The sequence below is a fragment of the Macaca nemestrina genome, chromosome 2 (genome assembly GCF_043159975.1).
Source record: "Macaca nemestrina isolate mMacNem1 chromosome 2, mMacNem.hap1, whole genome shotgun sequence".
Classification (NCBI taxonomy): Eukaryota; Metazoa; Chordata; class Mammalia; order Primates; family Cercopithecidae; genus Macaca; species Macaca nemestrina.
Window position 1 is genome coordinate 94,563,492 of NC_092126.1, and position 19,599 is coordinate 94,583,090.

Genomic DNA, 19,599 nt, shown 5'->3' on the forward strand with positions numbered 1-19,599 from the left:
TACAATCTTGGTCCACTGAGGACAGCATCTTTCCCTCTATTCATGTTCCTTGTGCGCAAATTCAAGTTTTTATGTTTTTATTAGTATAATTCAGAGCAATTAAAAATCAAAGATGTGAAAATAATTCATAAACATTATTTCTCATGAAATATTTGACCTTATCAATTCTAAAATAGAAACTAATACATGCCAACATTAAAACCAGTTCATATTTCTTGTAAAGTGGTACATTAATAATGACCTCTCAGGCATAAGTAATTAATTTTATTATATTTATCCCCAAAATTCATGTATTTGCTATAGTGAAATGTTTTTATTCTCAGATACTTTTTTAAAGTAAATGATGTCACCAGCAGGAACACAGAACTTGTTGGCTACAAGGTAGAAAGCATATGTGCCATGAACCAAAAAGGTAGGAAGGTGTATTTTCAATTTTAAGATTCTTCTCTTAAGATGAAAAGAGCTGCAATTGTTTTTGTAAGTAAGAAAGCAAAATATCTGTTCTTGAATTATCTAAGGATGAGTCAGAAACTTAAAGCCAAAGAAAAGTAATAAATAATGACAACAGATGTTTGTAAACCTGTGCTCCCCTGTTCAGTGTTTGTATGTGTTGTTTTGCCTTGATGTGCTGTCAGCAGCCTCTCACCTGGGAGTAGTGATATCTTATCAAAGCCCAAACAGTTCCTCTTCACAACAGACAGATAATAGTCCCTTTCAATTTATCATACTGGAAGTCTAAAAGAACCATGGGAACGATTGGTCAGGTGACAGCTTGATGGACAGTTTGACAGCCCTTAAAGCATCATGGGAAATGGTTGTCACCTGATTTTCAGAGCGACCAGAGAGATAACCTTCAGAATGATGAGGGAAACAAAAATCTGAATATGTGTATAAGATCCAGTGGCAGCCTCAGTGCTCACTTAAGTGATAATAGGTGTGAATTTAGATGACTCAAAATGTTGTTATCAAACCTGAGGGGTTTTCCAAGTCCAGAAGTGCCCATCATCTCTTTAGATGCCTTTTACATTTTTATTCAAATGTCATTTCAAAAATATATACATAATATAGGGCTTTCATTTTAAAGAGACACAGTCAAACGTACTAAATATTTAACCACATGTTAAATATATTAGCTGACCATTAATATTCTCCGGATTTCAAGTCTGCTCTCTTTTTGACAAACTCCTTGTACACCATATCCTAAATATAGTTTGCATACTGCAGTACTGATTAAGAAGGCTATTATAGACAAATCATGTAGATCAAATTTTACAGATGGGACTCAGACTCATGAAGACCGGTGTAGTGTTAGTGCAAAAAAACAAAATAAAAGAAATAAATTTGAAGATCTCAGGCACAAAAACCTTTGAATCTATATTAATTCACTCATGCAGCCAACAAACATAAATTGAGCACTTACTACATGCAAGGGTCTCTGCTGGACATATAAAGACGAGAAGAATAAAAGCCCAGTTTTCAACAGCTCACAGTTGGTGGTGGCAAAAGAAATCATCAGTCCAAATCCACTGCCTTTTAGTTGGTGAGGCTTACACACAACTGCTGACAACAGCGTCCCTTCCATATTTTCTCTTGTATATTGTATATGCTGTTTACAATAGTTTTGTGGTCTGACCTAAAGACATACTCCCTGGAAATTGGGATTCCACAGGAAAAAAATAATAAGGATTCAGTGTTTATACATTTATTGAGTGCACTCCAACTTTGAAGAATGATTTCAGAAACGGTAAGGAAGTAAAGAGACTTGAGATGAAGTTCCCACAATTGAGTAGGACCCTAAACCTCACAAACTCTCTGTTCCTTAGATATTTGAGCTACTTTTTTTTCCAGAGCATACACTCAAAAACTTAATTTTAAAATCATATTGAATATACAGAAAATCTAGAATAATACAAAAAACTCCTTTATACTTTTATTTCAAAATTTATTCATCATTAACATTTTATCACATTTGTTTTTATCATTCCAGTTCTCTCTCTCCTTCTTTCCTTCCCTTATCCCCATTTAGCTATCTATATATTTTCCAGTAATGTTAATAGGGAGAAATGTGAACAGATTTGTATCTAATTTGTCTTTATACTTCTTCACAAAGCCTGGCAACTGCCTTGTATATATGTAATAAATATTTATGAATGAATTAATGATGAATAATATTCAACCTAGATCTTGTATTTGATCTTTTAGACTTGTGTTTATACATACATATAAAATGTACTTATTATTTTTCTAAACATATGTAATATTTCATAAAATACTAATCTACTCTCCAAAACTGTGTCTGATCAATGGGTCTAATAAACAAATAACATAAAAATTTTTTTTATTGCAGCAGGAATGTCAAGTGACTTCCCAATGAAAGTAAAAGATAAAAGCTTTAGGTGCTGCTGGCTCTTTGTCCTGCTCTGGGACAACTATAGATGCTGGCCAAACAAAAAAAAAAGCAAGGATTTAAAACAGAAACTGTCTTTCTGAAAAACACTCTAGCACCATTGTTGAAATTGGTACCATTTGGCTGCTTGACACTTTTGGGGTAACACTCTGCTTTCACAAATTTTGATGCTTTGGACTCACATTCCAACCTGATTTTTCAAATCTAGTTGTGCTAAAGCCAGACAAGACAGACAAATAGTGAGAGCACCCTCCATATTTTCCAGGGAACTGAAAAAGAGCCAGTAAATAATTTAAATAACTCTTACCAACAAAATATTCTACGTGTAATTCTTCACACGAAGACACATTATTTGGAAAAATATGAATCTGAAGTTTGCAAATGAAAAACAAAATGCTTTTGAGTACCATATGCAAATTTAAATACTTGGAGAGTGATAAAAACACATTGTGCTTATTTCAAATTGGGAGGGCAAGATGTGGGAGGGAGATGTGTCATAATTGATACGTGGACAAGGTCCAAGATGCTACAGAACAACTGAATTCAGAATCATTTCTGAATCAGAGCTGTGGTTTAAAATGCTTTTCCTTTCCTTGTTGAAATAAACCCATGGAACATCAAGTTATAACAAGTCCCAGATGTAGTCCCTAGTTCACCTGATATGAATTAAGTTTCATTGTTAACAACTAATGTCCTTATTTAAGCCAACGAAATAAGCTAAATATAAAGCCAGCACCAAGCCTCATAACATGTTTCATAGTAATGCCAAAATCTGTGGTCTGGAAACTTAGAATAAATACTAAATGCTAAATTTTCAATCAGACACACATTTTTCAGAAAAAAAAAATCAGACAAAAAATTCCACAAAAAGCAAAAAAAAAAAAAAAAAAGCATTAGTTAATTCATAAAACCATACGACTTGAAAAATATTATATGCACTTTTCCATTATGCATTTAAAAATATAAGGTCAGCTTGACGGTTAAGCAGCATTTTGGAGGGCATAAAAGTCTTATATTATTGGCTAATGTAAGTTATATGAATTGCGGACTTTTTAAGCACCATGTATACTTAGAGTGTATAAAGTTGGGGATCTTTTGATTCAAAGCATGTAAGTTCTACTGTTTAGATTCTTCCACTAAGGTATAACAGAGTCTCCATGTGAGACACAAAGGAAACCGTGTGTCTTGTGACTCAGATTAGGGTTTTTAAGTTATTTATATTAACACTCTTCTGTCAAGGCATGTACACTATTCTTTAAATGTGGGAAATTCTGGATTCATTTCTCTTATTTTTCTGATTTCATCTTTCCAAATTTGGTAAGTCTTGGTATTCTAAACACAAAAAGCTTTTCGTTAGGTATCTTATTTTATATAAATTTTTTTGTCATTTAATTACTTTTAATGATTAAACAACATGTCGCTTACACAATTAGAAAATGGTGTTAAGGTTTTGAAATCTTCTGAACTTGTCATATTTATTCCATACCTTTCTAGTAAACTGGAGGCTTGTCAGAGTAGTGAATAAATGAGTATGCTGTTTTCTTTAAAAAAAAAAAAAAAAGGTATTTAGAAATCCATCTGATTTCTTCAATGCCAAAAAGTAACCATTGAGAACCATTAAGAATTATACCTGAGGCTTAATACCTAGGCGATGAAATGATCTGTGCAACAAACCCCATGACACAACTTTTCCTATATAACAAATCTGCACATTGTACCCATAAACCTAAAATAAAAGTTAAAAAAAAAAATGTTATCCTGTTGTTACAGCTTTTATGACTTCTTTACAGCTAAAAATGTTTGTTGTCATAAAAATATGAAAATTGAGAAAAACAGGGGGCTATGGCAGGATATCTCACTAATACTATTTTAAACATTTGCTATTACATTATTTAAGCTACGTATTTAAATTTATAAGGCCATGTTTTGAGTGCAGAAAGGGGATTCTAGCTTTATCCCCTTGGATAAATTGGATAAATAGGATTTATCCAATTACTCTTCAGAGTTCTGATTTATAATTATTCAGAGATTTATGATAAAATTTCTGAACTTCATATATTCTGAATTATCATAGGATTATCAAAATAGCACCTTACATGGTTCAACTTTCACTTGTACTAATTCGTTCTCATACATAACTCTTTTGAAGGATGTGAAAGGCAAAAAAAAAGATGTTAGATTTAAAGTAATTCTTAGAATCTAAGTAGTGTTAGTACCTACATTAGCACATCTTTTTTCCTAGACTTTTTAACTATAATGAAAACTCAAAGTGGAAAGTGAAATTATGCCCAACCAAGTAACTATTTTGTGTGCATTATATCAAATAAACTGTTTGACTTTTTCCACTGATTATGCTTAACTGACAGTTGTTTTGGAATTTTACAGGCACAGCCATAGTGTTTTTACAATCAAGCTGTGCTTCCCATTATCTGTTCTATATGGCACTTTAAACTCTCCATTTTCTTTCTAGCCTTATAGTTAACGAAGAACAAATGAACGTCATTACATTCCACCCTTGTAATGTTCTTTATCTGTCATATTTGAAAATTTCTCTCACCTCCTCTTTCCTCAGCCAAAAAATATATAATTTGTTTTTATTTCTACCTCTTCACCATCTTAGGAAAGTTACTTAAAGTTCTCTGAGACTCAGTTTCCTCATTTATAAAGTTGAAATAACTGTACATACTTTGATTTGTTAGGAAGATTGAAGATTACTATAAGTAACTGCATAGTACATACTGTGACACAGTCTGCTCTCCATAACAGGTCATTCCCTCCTTTTGATTAATATTGAAATTCTTATTGACTGACTTGTATCAAAAGACACATTATTCAATGTCTTAAACAAATGTCTTTAAGGCGTCAGCAGGTACTAATATTTCTTCTGGATCTATTCATTAAAAAGGACTGAACATAAACATAATTGTAAATCATAAGACTGAACATTGCCAATGCTCAGAAAGCAGAATCCTCCCCAAAGACAAAAAAAGAAAGAAAGAAAGAAAGACTTCTGCCTACCTTATTTTAAAAGACCAATAAAAATCTTCACTTAAGAAGTTTCACCTACAATTCCATGAAGCAGTAGTAGAAGAACATTTGGATTATGTTGTCCGAGACATTTATATGGATATCCGAAAACTTCAAAAGATATTCAAGGTATTATTAACATTTTGTTACCATGACATCAAGGAGGAAGCTGTCACAAAATGGTAACAACACAACAAATGCTTATTCAGTGCCAGGTATCGTGCTCAAGAATTTGACATGGATTATTGTATTTAATCCTCACAACCCTACTGAGGTTGATATTACTATTAATTTTATTTTATTATCATTTTACAGATGAGAAATATCATCATGGTTAGGGCAAGCAGCATGGTCAAGCATGGGCAGTGAGTATTGGGGCTGAAAATTGAAGTGACCTACAAAAACCCATTATGCTCATTTGGACATAAGCTTAAAAAATAAGTCCTTTTTTTTTTTCTTAAAGAAAAAGATATTCTTAAGGAAAAAAAGGGGAAGAAAAAAATAACATGCAGGTGTACATGATGTTTTGATATATGGACACATTGTGGTGTGGCTAAATCAAGTGAATCAACATATGTATTACCTCACATACTTACCATTTTTTTGTGTTGTGAACACCTAAAACCTACTCTCTTAGCAGTTTTCAGGTATATAAAACATTATTCACTACAGTCACCATGTTATAAAACAGATCTTTTTAACTTATTCCTCTTCTTTAACCAAAATTTTAAAATATTGTCAATTAAAAAACAAATTTAAAAATCTAATTCAAGTTGTGAGTAAATTCTCTTTTAAAATTCACCTGATTATTAAATAACTTAAAGTTTATTTTTATGAATCTTTGAGTAGAGAGTTCCTAACAGTATAACTCACATATTAATGGGCTGTGTATTAAATGGTTTTATTTTCAGTTTTGCAGCACAGAAACCTGTTGAAATACCCATATCAACTTGATTTTTTTAACCTAATTCAGGTGTCCTTTGACATCTCTTAAATGTTGGGGGTAGGGGTCAGAGCCAGTTATCTGGCTTCTATTTCTGTCAATTGCTTAGATTTGTTCCTCTAGTCAAAACTGTCACCCCCAAAATTGGTGTGACACATGCTCACGCATAAAATGTTAAAATGAGTACATCCTTGTATTTGTATTTGTTTTCAACATCGCCAAGGTGCTATGGGAAATTAAAGTAACAAAATTAGAAAAAAAATAAAATTATTAAAAAACCAAAAAACTTTAATTCTAAATACTTAAAGCATTTATTTAAACTGTGGTTCTCAATTTTTTTGGCCTTGGAACCCTTAGAAACATTCTTTAAAATTACTGAAGACCTCAAAGAGCTTTTGTCTATATGGGTTATATTTAGCAATATTTATCATATTAAAAATTAAAACTGAGAAGCTTCTAAAACAGCAATTTAAAATTACAATTTAAAAACTCACTTCATGTTAACATAAATAATATATTTTTTAAATAATTATGATTGTTTCTTGAGAAAGGTGGCGTTATTCTACATTTTTTCAAATCTCTGTAATATGTGGCGTAACAGAAGATAGTTAAATGTTCATACCTGCTTTACAATTCATCTATTGTGATATGCTATTTTCAAGTCTATTTTTTAAAAACTGACCTCATACAAAAGTGGATGGAGAAGAGAGGAATATTTTAATAGCCATTTTGCATAATTATGTCTATTATTTATTGATACACCACCAAAACTTTACCAACATGGTTTTTAAAGGTTAGTTTCAAAGTGGAGTTTGAAACAATATCAACAAAATTTTTATTTTTTCTTTAATTTATATTTTAGAGCTGGGACCACAGGCACACACCACCACAACTGCTAATTTAAAAAATATATATATTGTAGAGACAGGCTCTTGCTATGTTGCCTAGGTTGGTCTGGAACTCCTAGCCTCAAGGTATCCTCCTGCCTCAGCCTCCCAAAGTGCTGGGATTACAGGTGTGAGCCACCCCTTTTGGCCTGAAATTCTTATACACTGTATTTTAACACCATTAGTTTATTTGGCACTTAGAATGGATCTTTTACATACCGATGATTTGGAAGTATTACATGTTAGACACATTTGGAAAATATCTGTTCACTTCAAATCTTCCACATATTAATACATTTTATTATGCAATATTTAACAATTAAACCACATTGGTTAATACCATCACTGGTTTTATTATGAAGTCTGCTTGTGACTCAAAAATTGCACCAGTGCTTTCCTTGAGATAGCCATCTGACTTCAATATACACAAGTGCTTTATGCAGATTTCCCATTTTGTCAAACTTAATGTTAAAGACATGCCCTCGAGAGTCAAGGTTTAATAAAATTAATGACATTTACTGTTTAATCAAGAACATTCCTAAAGTGAAACTGGCTACTTATTATTTTAGTGTAAGTGTGTGGAAGTGAGGAATACACTGACTAGTAGTATAGCTTAGTGCCAGTACCTTAAGTTCATAAGTAGTTTTACCCATTATTGCTTGTGCACCATCAATGCAAAGTGCCAATACAGCAAAAAAAGCAAGTAACATTTTAATATCGTTTAAAAGTAAATTTGACTTTGTAGACCCCCTGAAAGGGCATCAAGGATCCGTAGAGCACTTTCAGAACCATTGATTTGAGGTTGTACTCTCCTTCTGCTACCCGAATGTTCTATAGGTGATTCTAGAAGATGAATTAAAATGCAATAGAAAAGTTGCATGTAAAAAACTATTCCTTAAAGTAGAATAAATAAAATACATTTTTAAAAAAGGAAAAAAAAGCTATTCATGTGATTCTTGATTCTCCTTGTTGTATTATAAAAGTTAAGCAAAACTTGGCCTCTTTTCATATGCTATATGACTCGGAATTCACTTCTTTTTAATTGCTTGTCTGAATTATCATGGTCCCAGGTCTATGCATACTAGTGATTACACTGTTTTGAAGGGGTTTTTTGAGCAATATGTTAGGAGGAAGCCAGAATAAACAATAAGATTTTCAGTCTGTAAATTAGTCACTGTGTATAAACCACACAGCAGGTGAAGTCATTCAGGTCAATAGGGTATCTCTCACTAATCAACCTCTACATTAATGTACTAATTTCTCTGTGCCTCCCAAAGCGAGAATTCTATTCAGATGCATTATTTGTATTTCCCATTTTGAATAGATAATGAATATATTATGATGCAATTAAAGGTACACAGATTGTGCATATTAGATTTTTTTTCCATAACTAATTCAAGAATGAAATAATATATGTTGTTTTGAAGTCAATTGTCATGGATAAATGAGAGAAGCTGGCCATAATTGAACCTGAGGTGAATTCCTTTAGACTGGGCCATTGTAAACTACTTAATTCTGAAAATCTCTCTTTAAAATAAATTTTAAAATTTATCCCAACTAATTCACCATGAATAAAGGTTAAAGACTTAATCCTATGATTTTATAAAACCATGTTGTTTAACAAATTACATATTTGTTTTACTCTATTATCAAAATCAGTTCATAAATAAATCTTCAACAAGAAGGTTTGGTGCTTAAATATACGATACCTTGTGATCTGTGACCCCTTTACTGTAGTCATTTTAGATTTTTAATATGTCACTGGTTTCTTTATTATTTTCTTCCTTTTTTTGGTTGGAATCTAATAGTAATAGACATGTGGTAACTTTTACCAAATTTCCTTCATATTATTTAAATAACTTTATTTTGGGTAAAAATAAAACTACTAAGATATTCATTACACAAGTGGTATGAGTGGGGATAGAGTGAAGGTGGTATATTTGCCTTGACCTTTCAAAAATCACCTGCCATTTCTGTACTAAGGTCATGCTAACCAGGGACCACCTTTGAGCTTGCCTGTTTCACTCTTTCCTGGTACAACAGTGTCCCTCAACCTCCTTCATCTTTTCCTTTAAATGCTACTCATTCTTCAAGGATCTCCTCAATAAAACCTAGTGATACAGGTACCATACTTAGCTTCTTGTTTATTTACAGTCTAGAGGCATTTCTTGTGTTTCGTCAGCATTTTCTGTAGCTCATTACCATAGAGCTCAGTTCTTAATAGGCACCCCCTCAAAAAAATTGTCATGATCAAATATAAACTATTAGAAGGAAACAAACAAATGAAAGTTAGTTTGTTAGAAGCATGCTTTTCATAAATGATTTGCTACATATCATGATTTTGGGAAATCAACACAAAATTAGAAATGGAAACAATTTAAAACTCAGAAAAACAATTTCACTAAGAAAATTATAAATTATTTGGCCCTCTAAGCACTGAATAATGTTGAGTAAAGGTTTTTGTTTGGTTGGTTGGTTGGTTGGTTGGTTGGTTGGGGTTTTTTTCTGAAAGAAAGAGTAAAATGTTAGCTATAAGATTGCTATAATTTGGTAATGGACTAAACAATAATCATAGTAAAGAAGAAAAGAAACAATGTCTGCTTTGCTTTCTTAAAAGGCCATATATTAAGAGGCATAACACAAATCTTACAGGTTTGGAAAAGAAGTAAAATTGGAACTCAGCTCAGTCCAACTCTATGTGCTTGAGATCTACAAAAAATTCTGTACTCACCTCTGTTACAAGCATTTAAAATATCTATATCTGTTGAAATATGGACCTCGGTAAGGCTGCCATTACTGCTTTCTTAACTGTATCTTTAGCTTTTAACAGAAATATGAACTACAAATATTAGAAGGCACCACTTCCATTTTTATAAATGTTATCATTAGAAAACTCAGAAAGGCCAGAAAAATGAAAATTTAATATACATTAAATAGAGAAAATCAATAGCATACGTGTATGCTAGCAACAACTCAACAATTCATTATAAAATAGAAGTTTTAAAGAAGTCCTATTGGAGACACACACACACACACACACACACACACACACACAAATATACTTTTAAATCTCTAGGCCAGGTGCAGTGGCTCACGCCTGTAATCCCAACACTTTGGGAGGCTGAGGGAGGCTGATCACCTGAGATCCGGAGTTCAAGACCAGCCCAGCCAAAATAGTGAAACCCCATCTCTACTAAAAATACAAAAACTAGCCTGGCGTGGGGGCACATGCCTGTAGTCCCAGCTACTCGGGAGGCTGAGGCAGGAGAATCGCTTGAACCCAGGAGGCAGATTCTGGGTGGCAGTGAGCTGAGATCGTGCCACTGCATTCCAGCCTGGGTGAGAGAGAGACTCTGTCTAAAATAAATAAATAAATAAATAAAATCCCTAAGTAGTTCTATAAAACTTTCACAAGAAAAGTGCATACCTCATATGAAGACAACTAAAAAAATTGTTAAAACATAATTTTAAAACTTTAATAATAAATGTACAATTAATAGGCCGGGCGTGGTGGCTCACGCCTGTAATCCCAGCACTTTGGGAGGCTGAGGCGAGCGGATCACGAGGTCAGGAGATCAAGACCATCCTGGCTAACATAGTGAAACCCCGTCTCTACTAAAAATACAAAAAAATTAGCCAGGCATGGTGGCGGGCGCCTGTAGTCCCAGCTACTCGGGAGGCTGAGGAAGAAGAATGGCGTGAACCCAGGAGGTGGAGCTTGCAGTGAGCCGAGATGTCGCCGCTGCACTCTGGGTGACAGAGGGAGACTCCGTCTCAAAAAAATTAATTAATTAATTAATTAATAATAAATAAATGTACAATTATATCATATGCATGATTAGGGAAAGTAAACACCATAAAGACAGTAATTTTGCCAAATAATATATGTGTATATATACACATCTAATGTTATTACAATAAATATCTTAAACAAATTGAGAGCTGGGGGTCCTAAAATGCACTGGAGTACTAAATGTGGGAAAATGCAAAGAAACTTTTGAAAAAGAAATGTACTAAAGGTAAAGTAACCATACACATTGTTTTTCAAAAAAATTTTTTATTTAATTTTTTTTTCTTTAGCGACAGGGGCTAACTCTGTTGCCCACACTAGAGCACAGTGTCCCAATCATGGCTCACTGCAGCCTCAGCCTCCTGGTCTCAAGCGATCCTCCTGCCTCAGCCTCCAGAGTAGCTGAGACTACAGGTGCACACCAACACACCTGGCTAATTTTTTAAAATTTTTTAGAGACGAGGGTCTCACTATGTTGCCCAAGCTGATCTCCAAATCCTGGCCTCAAGCAATCCTCCCACCATGACCCCCCAAAGTGCTAGGCTTACAGACATGAGCCACCATGCCTGGTCAAACCACACAAATGTTCTTTTTTTTTTTTTTTTTAATTTTTTATTATTTATTTATTTTTTTAGACATGGTCTCGCTCTGCCATTCCAGCTGGAGTGCAGTGATGCCATCATGACCTCCCAGACTCAATGGATCCTCCCATCTCAGCCTCCCTAGTAGCTAGGACTACAGGTGCATGCCACCACACCAGGTTGATGTTTGCACTTTTTGTAGAAACAAGGTTTCCCCATATTGCCCAGACTGGTCTCTAACTACTGGGCTCAAGTGATTCTCCCAACTTGCCCTCCCAAAGCGCTGGGATTATAGGCATGAGCCACCACGCCTGGCCCCATACGCGTTTTTTTTTTTTTTTAAACATACTTCAGCTACAATAATTAAAAGAGTAAGGCTGAGGCCAGCCATGTCATGCCTGTAATTCTAGCACTTTGGAAGGCCAAGACAGGTGGATCACCTCAACTCAGGAGTTCAAGACCAGCTTGGGTAACATAGTGAAACCTCGGCCGGGCGCGATGGCTCAAGCCTGTAATCCCAGCACTTTTGGAGGCCGAGACGGGCGGATCACGAGGTCAGGAGATCGAGACCATCCTGGCTAATACGGTGAAACCCTGTCTCTACTAAAAAATACAAAAAAGTAGCGGGCGAGGTGGCGGATGCCTGTAGTCCCAGCTATCGGGAGGCTGAGGCAGGAGAATGGCGTAAACCCGGGAGTCAGAGCTTGCAGTGAGCTGAGATCCGGCCACTGCACTCCAGCCTGGGCGACAGAGCAAGACTCCGTCTCAAAAAAAAAAAAAAAAAAAAAAAAAAACATAGTGAAACCCCATCTCTACCGAAAATACAAAAAAAAAAAAAGAGTAGTGCTGAAATAATAATTAAGCTTAGTATATAATAGCTCAGATATTATGTATGTGCACTTCATACTTATGTATATATTATGCATTATATATACAATTTAATGTATAATAATATATAACATAAGCAGTCAATGAGGGAAAGGAAGGATTATTCAGCAAATAAGAATGGAAAATAAATTAAGAATTTGGAAAAATCATTACTTTAGATGGTTACTACATGCACAAATGAAATATGCATGTTTTGAGGAGAAGAGGAAAAGGAAAAAACTCAAAAATTTTGCAAAGGGAAGTTTCTAAATATTGCTTTGTCTAGAGTGTTTATTGCTTTTAATTTCCAATGGTTTTTACAATGTATGCATCTTTGTCTCCTTCATAACCAGCACTAAGTTTTCCATACTGTTGAGTATGCAGTGCACTTTTTGGAAAGCTAGTTAGTTGATAAGAGTCATCCATTCATTCATTTACTCATTCAAATATTCACTATTTTAAAATATTTGGCCACATTTCCTTTTTAAAGGTACATTTTTTTCCTCTAAAGAGAGTGTATTTTGATCCATCTTTTATCTGTAAAACTTAAAGTTGTATTTGTTTTGCTTGGGCCCTATTTTCCTATAAAAATAACAACAACCCAAAACTGCAACCAACTTTATGCCTTTAGCTTTTGGGTTGTACCATGATTTCCACCACTGGAGCAGTTGAATAAAACAGGATTTAAGATAATATAAACCCAAAGAACAGAGTGTTTCAATGACTTTCTTCATGCCATAATTCAAACACACTAGTCTAAACTTCATTTTCCCAGTGTAATGATTTTGGTCATGGATACTTTGTAAATGAGGGTTGATACTGGAATTGGTCTCATTTCAGGATGAGAGTAAGATTTATATGAGAACAGCAAGATGATGGTCAAAATAATCTTTCAAAAGTCAGGAGATAAACTTATCTCAAGAGAAAAATACTGTCCAGTGACTACATGTTCTAAAATAAGGGTCTTGCTCCTGATCTCGTCAAGGAAACTGTAAAAATATGATAAAATGGAAGCTATTACATGAGTTCAGGGAAAATTGAAGGTATTTTATTTAAATGTTGCTCTTTCCCCAGTCTGCTATTTGTTGTTGATTTTTTACATCATATTATTTCATGGCATTTTGTTAGAATTTTGTACCTAAAAGAAATCTTAATATAATTTGTATTATTGACCTGAAAGTTCAGAGGCAACATTATCAAATAGTAAGCAATGTCTGAGTAAAATTTTATTACTTATGACAAAGGCATCCCTGTCATTTGTAGATATATTAGCCAATTGTGCTAAAAGTACTCTCTCTTGTACTCTGTAGATTGTGTTTATTTTTTCATGCATGTTTTCTATTCTTTTAGAAACCTTAAGTCCATAAATAATTTTTTTCCATTTGAGTAAAAAATCCATTTTTTTCTCTTTCTAAATGATTGTACAAGGTTCCTCTCAGTTTCATTAACCTATGATTGTTTTAAAAAGCTGAATCTACTTTGATCCCTGATAGATGCTCATGTATTACTCTGAATTTCCAGAAACACTTATGAAATAGAAACTGATGATATATATCAGCAGTCTTGTAAAGGGCACTCACTCTCATGTAGTCCATTTTGCTGAGCACTTTAAGGCCTGTGATACTCTATTAACAGCTGGTCATTTTTTAATAGACTGATAGGCAGACAGACAGATATGGATAGATGGGTGAATAAATGAATGGATAGATGGATGGATGAATGGATGGTCAGGGAGGTGACCCTATTTGTATAGCTGGGTCTTTTCCTGATGAGGCCAAAGCCTTAAACTAATTTCTTCCCAAGGCCTTTGTATGACAGACATCATCTGTCTTGCTGAGTGCTTCTGCAGGAGCCTGTCCAACACTGTTCTTTTATGAATGGCCTCCTGGGGTCCTCAGGAACCATGCCAGAGTTTTGCCAACTTAGATTATCACTCATGAAGATCCTTCCAGGCTTTGGTTATTTCCATGGCTGCTGATTTTTACATTTCTTCCCCCTCAGAGCAGCACTGAACTCATCAAATATAATTTAATTCTCCGTTGTTGTTTTCTGAAATGAGCTAAAAAAAAAAAAAAAAAGCATATAGTATTTTGAAAATTATGTAAGGAATAAGTATTGATAATTCATTTTTAAAGGAATTTACATTGTATATTCTAAAACATAAACACAGGAATGGTCTATAGGAAAGGATTTATTTTTCTGTGTAAAAGTTTCATAAGCACTTAATTCTTTTTTTTTTTTTTTTTAAAAAGCTAGAATCAAGTGGTAGCACCGTGAATTACCAACATTCCTCTGAATACATTCTGCTACTAGATTTGAATGAAGCATTTTGCCTCTGCTTTCTCTCTGACAAATGGGAACAATCCTAGCCATTTGGCATTAAGGCTTCTGAAAGCTGACATTAATGATCATTCTAAAGACTTGTCAGAATCAGTCTGGATGTACAGGCTAATACACACATTGACATTACATGGGTCATGTTTTTTTTCTCTGAGAGATGGAACATGAAATAATTTTGGATCAAGGATATATGGGATGGCATTAGACACTAAAAGACAATGTGAGAATAAAGACAGGGCCATTTTCACAGCAATAAAGAATCTCTCTCTAGAAATAATCTCTAACTTCTGGCAATTCACATGGGCAATATCTCCAGTTAAAAGTCTTCATGGTATGATTTTTCATAGGGGGAAGTAAGATACATGCAAAATACATTCATTCAATGATAATTTTAAGAGATAGAATCATAAAAAAGAATGAGAGCCCAACGTGGTGGTGCACGCCTTTAGTCCCAACTACTTGGGAGGCTGAGGCAGGAGGATCCCTTGAGCCCAGGAGTTTTAGGCCTGCCTGGGCAACATAGTGAGACCCCATTTCTAAAACTAGTGACAACAATAACAACAACAAAACCATAATGAGAATAGTTTGGCCATTAAAATTTGAGAAACCAAAAACCTACCTCAATGCAAGGTATTTTCTAATGTGCCATTTAATAATAAACTTTCCTGAGAATACTATGGAAGCAACAAGTTAGAAAGACATTGATATTCATTAAACCTACACAGAAAGAGCAGAGTTTCATGAATACAATAGCAACAACCAGTCATTTCAATGAAGTTGTGTAATGGGGATCTTTGAAGTTTTCCGGCATAGCTTAAAGCAGTGAGAATGAGTGGACCTAGCATTTGATGAACAGCTGCAATAAGCAGGCATTATGAAGAATATTTTGAAAATTTGAATTCACTGAATGCTTAAAATATTTCTTGCAAAGTAAATTGTTTATTCCCATTTCTCAGATGAGAAACTGAGTCTCAGGCGAAGTGACTTTCTTAAGCAGATATAGCCAGAATGTAGAAAGGATTTGTTCTTTTGGCTATATTTGATATATCCTCGGAGCTGTAGAGAACTATGGAGATGGATAAAAGCTTTTTCTCTCTCACCAAATAATTTTCGAGTTGATGAGGTATATATAGACACGTATATAAATGTAATAAAAATTGTGCTAAAACAGGGATTAGGAAACAGTTGCTAATGGGTACTAGGCTTAATACCTGGATGATTAAATTATCATCCATGTATTCCAAACCCCTGTGACACAAGCTTACCTATGTAACAAAGCTGCACATGTACCCCCGAATTTTAAAAATGTTTAAAAAGGAAAGAAACTGAGAAACGTGAAATTCAAAAGAGTAGTTATTTTTGTCTAAGGAGAGAAAGGAATATGACAGGGAAGGACACTTCTACCTCTGAAGTAGATGCGAGGTAACATGGGTTCTTCTTTTATTACTCTTTATAATATATATACATATACATATAAATATATACACACACATTTGTATTATACATACAAATATGTATATACATACAAAACAATTTGTATTATACATACATACAATACAATTTGTATTATACATACATACAATTTGTATTATACATACAAAACAATATAACATATACTTTTGTATGTACAAAATAAGAGACTTCCTGTTTTTAAAAACATAATTATAAATAGGTAACTTGTTGGAAAAGTCAAAAATATAACTTACATATCAATCAAATGCAAGATAATTTGTAAGAAAATAACTTTCATGTCCATCTGTAACTGACGGGCTCAATGTCAGAATAAGCCCTGTGATAATTGGTGGAACTAGTAAATGCTTAGAAGTGATTAAGCACTTTATCCTCAAACCATTTTAGGGGTATTTTATATTTGTGACAGCTGTTAGTGCAAGCTAAGAATATGAAAAAAAACAGTGGCTAGTACAGTGATACAATAACCTCCTTCATCATAATACAAAATATTTTTCAGCCATACTGTAAATTCACATCTTCCCTACAGCACATATCACAGGGCATTAAATGTAGTAGATACATAAATGACGGCTTACTTCAAAATAACTTCCATTAACTGAATATTTAACATGGTCTAGATAATTCTCATACATTATTTTTTATTCTCACATCCACCCCAAAAGGTAGGTAAACTTTTTTCATTTTCTTTTCTTTTTTTTTTTTTTTTTGAGACGGAGTCTGGCTGTGTTGCCCAGGCTGGAGTGCAGTGGCCGGATCTCAGCTCAATGCAAGCCCCGCCTCCCGGGTTCACGCCATTCTCCTGCCTCAGCCTCCCGAGTAGCTGGGAGTACAGGCGCCCGCCACCTCGCCCGGCTAATTTTTTTTTGTATTTTAGTAGAGACGGGGTTTCACCGTGTTAGCCAGGATAGTCTCGATCTCCTGACCTCGTGATCCGCCCGTCTCGGCCTCCCAAAGTGCTGGGATTACAGGCTTGAGCCACCGCGCCCGGCCTAACTTTTTTCATTTTCAATGTGCAGAAACTATGGCTCAGAGAAATGCAAGATTTTGCCCAAGACCACAAAGGTAGTGCATGGCAAAGGTAGAATCTGAACCCAGGTCTATTCTATTCCAAGACATGTTTTGTCTCAACCATACAACCATCTAATGGCAGATAAAACTAATCCTCACAACCACCTTTTGAGGTAGGTTCTATTGTCTTCCTAAATTTACAGATGAGGAAACTGAGTCATGAAAAGATTGTCAACTTACCTATAGTCACACACTTGACTTGGGCTTGGGGAGACAATAAGTGGGAGGGAGATGGGACCAGATCCCGTATCATTAGACCTGGATTGGTGGTGACTGTTGTGGTAGAAGGATGCATCTTACACACAAACTTTTCCAAGGCAAACTAGCAAAGAAGCCTTGCTGAAGGGTAGACCTTACTTGGATGGCCTGAAATTGACAAAAATGCTTCACATTCTTAGGCCTTTTATGATCCTTTTAAGAGTGAAAAGAATCTCCACATGTGGCCCAGAAGACCAAAACCCACAGTTATATATACTTAACACTTAAGGAATTCGGTGCCCCGTCAAAAATGTGGTGAGACAAGAATCTCCCCAAAAACTGTCTCTATTCCTCTTTCTCCTTCTCATAAGGCTTCTGACATCAAAGTTTATTGTTAAAAGCATCCTTAATAGAAATATTACTGTATATATTTTCACCAGAAGGAAAAATGTCAGGGGGATTTGGCATGATAGGTGTTTACCGTAAGTTTGACATGCATTATTGTTAGATCATTCTACTCTCCCTCCATAATTTTTCTATGCAATTTATTTATGTGCATATTTAAGTGGTGTGCCACTTAATTGAAATTATAGTGTGTTCAAGCCAGATTTGACACTGACTGGCAGTTGCTGTTAAGGAATACTTGGAACCTATGAAAGGGTCATTTTCCAAATAGTACAGATATAACTCTATTCATCCAGCAGAATATTTTAGGAAATCAAATAGCTGATAGTGCCAGTACAACTACCCCATTCATTCTAGGCAGGATTATGTCTTATTTACCTCTCACAACCCCAGAACCACATATGACATATCAGGTAGTATTATAGTGCCATTAGCTTCCTCACCTTCTCATACAAAGACTCTGCCTACAGATTCAACTGTCTTGAAAATAACTTTTTAAAGATCACTTAATCCTCAGAAGACTTTTAAAAATGTAGGTGTTGGGCCGGAAGCGGTGGCTCATGCTTGTAATCCCAGCACTTTGGGAGGCCATGGCCAGTAGATCACGAGGTCAGGAGATCAAGACCATCCTAGCCAACATGATGAAACCCTGTCTCTACTAAAATACAAAAAATTAGCTGGGCGTGGTGGTGGTACATGCCTGTAGTCCCAGATACTCAGGAGGCTGAGGCAGGGGAATCGCTGGAACCCTGGAGGCGGAGATTGCAGTGAGCTGAGATGGCGCCATTGTACTCCAGCCTGGTGACAGAGCGAGACAGCATCTCAAAAAAAAAAAAAAAAAAAAGAAAAGAAAAAGTAGGTAAAGTAGGTGTTTATATTGTGCATAAAAACAACCCAGTATTTAATTCAGTTTTCTGTATTTTATATCCAGATATTTATTAGAAAAGTACAGCCCATAGCAACAGGATGCAAATTCAGACTGTTGCAGATAGAAGATTCTTGATAAGGCAATAGCCAAGCAACTTCAAGGAACCAACAAAAACAATAAATAGCCTCACATTTTACTTTTCAATTCAAAAGGCCTAACATTTTATAAAGAGTAACTGATAATTTATCTTCCTTTTTCTCCCCTTTGTGTCTCCTACTTTATATGTCTACTCAGCTCCTGGACACATCATTAACTCTTCTGTGCCTCAGTTTCCTCATCTGTAAAATAGGATAATAATAATACCCTCTCTTTGGTTGTTGGGTAGATTAGATAAATTAATACAGTTAAAATGCACACATCAGATACCTGGAGTGTAGTAAATGCTACATTTCAGTTCACATTATTATTATTTATCATTACTGTTTCATCGTTAATATTCCATGAGTAAGTTACCTATCATGCTTTATCTTATAGTGGCTTTTAAAATAATAAGTTGACATAACATTTGGGATGCCTCTATGAAAATAAAAAAATAATGGGTGCTGACGAGTTGATGGGTGCAGCACACCAACATGGCACATGTATACATATGTAACAAACCTGCACATTGTGCACATGTACCCTAGAACTTAAAGTATAATAAAATAAAATAAAATAAAAATTAGAAATGCAATTAAATGAGAAT

At 34.6% G+C, this 19,599-nt stretch overlaps 1 protein-coding gene and 1 long non-coding RNA gene across 14 annotated transcripts in view; one reads left to right on the plus strand and one right to left on the minus strand.

The window, feature by feature from the left end:
• The window catches only part of LOC105480088 (uncharacterized), a 35,141-nt gene extending 29,665 nt beyond the window's left edge, over positions 1-5,476 (minus strand). The window contains exon 1 of the long non-coding RNA XR_011619928.1: positions 5,426-5,476. This is a non-coding gene — a long non-coding RNA (uncharacterized lncRNA). The remainder of the gene's footprint in view (positions 1-5,425) is intronic.
• LOC105480086 (SRY-box transcription factor 2) overlaps positions 1-19,599 on the plus strand; it is a 753,725-nt gene that overhangs the window by 603,623 nt on the left and 130,503 nt on the right. The window contains exon 6 of one of the 13 annotated variants that reach the window (XM_071091319.1): positions 324-412. The exons of the other annotated variants lie outside the window; for them this stretch is intronic. The gene's annotated coding sequence lies outside the window, so the exon portion shown is untranslated. The remainder of the gene's footprint in view (positions 1-323; positions 413-19,599) is intronic. 13 annotated transcript variants of the gene reach the window in all.